This window comes from Odontomachus brunneus, unplaced genomic scaffold (assembly GCF_010583005.1).
Source record: "Odontomachus brunneus isolate Ranch 3 - 2012 unplaced genomic scaffold, Obru_v1 Obru_scaffold_223, whole genome shotgun sequence".
Classification (NCBI taxonomy): Eukaryota; Metazoa; Arthropoda; class Insecta; order Hymenoptera; family Formicidae; genus Odontomachus; species Odontomachus brunneus.
Genome location: NW_022639673.1, coordinates 458,383 through 459,799, shown reverse-complemented (window position 1 = coordinate 459,799; position 1,417 = coordinate 458,383).

Genomic DNA, 1,417 nt, shown 5'->3' with positions numbered 1-1,417 from the left:
TATATATATATATATATATATATATATATATATATATATATATATATAACAGATTTTAAGTTTAAATACATATTAGTAATATACAATTGATTTTAAGTATTTGAATTTCGCGGCTGCATTCCTGCGGTCATTTCTAGTTGGTTCACTACACATTACGTCACTATGTGTGACGTCATCATGCGCAATAATACACCTTTATATTTACATCTCTAAATGCGGGCATGGCTACTCTCATTCTTCTTTCTGATGTGTGTGTAAACGATAAGATAGTCTGTAGTTTGTACTTGCTACTAATTGTCAACTCGCCAGTGGTAAGGTAAGGACAGACAGAGATTCACTAACCAAACCTTTGTCTAATTCATATCATTCGTAGCACGGAACAGAACCTGATCACATTTACGACGCGGTGAGTACACTGGACAAGGTTCTGATTCTTAACATTGGCAACTATAACTTTATCGTCAAAACAGAGTTCTCAGCTCCAGGACTAGGAGCCTTACGAAAAATCAAAGAATCAATTGAGCCTACTTAGAACTCAATTCGATCAGTCATTGTAGTAGTATAATAATGTTGTCTCTGCTAGAGTAATCGCATCAGTATACATAATTAGTCTCTCACAGCTAATTCAGATTAAACAAGAAAAAGCTAGACCTAACACAAAGGAAAATGTAAGCGAGAAACAAGATTTAATGGATGGACGTCGCATCGTTGAGTTACAAACTCTTGGCAAGCAGTTATGTGTCTCTTGTAAAGAAACTCTTTCCTTGCAATTGAAAGTGAAAAACGTCGAGGCTTTGCTTCACAGTTGTTAGTGCGATGTCACGAATGTCTTCTTTTGAACATAGTGGAAACAGACAAACAACAGTTCTCAGCTGATAAACGTTGTACTCACTTTGATTAGGTGGTAAACTTAGTTCCTGCGACTCACAGTTAGATTACGTTAGTTGTAGGTGTACTTTATTTTGACATCTGAAACTGGCTGCATTTTAGAGGTTAGACATTTGTCAATAAAATTCAGTGCGAAGAGATTCATTTAAGCGAACAGTGCTATTTTTTCTTTTGATTAAATATGGAACATGATAAGTTGTTTTTTCGATATGTGCTACTTCATTACTTTGACTTGAAAAAAACTGCAGCTGCAGCTCATAAATTGCTTTTCGAAGCTTATGGCAATTATGCTCCATCGGAAAGAACATGCCAAGTATGGTTTCAGCGATTTAAGAGTGGTGATTTTGATGTCAATGATAAAGAACGCTCAGGCCAACCGAAAAAGTTTGAAGACACCGATTTGCAGGCATTATTGGACGAAAACTCTACTCAAACGCTCCAAGAATTGTCTGCAGCATTAAATGTTACTCCGATGGCTGTTTCCAAACGTCTACATGCAATGGGAAAAATTCAAAAGGAGGGAAAATGG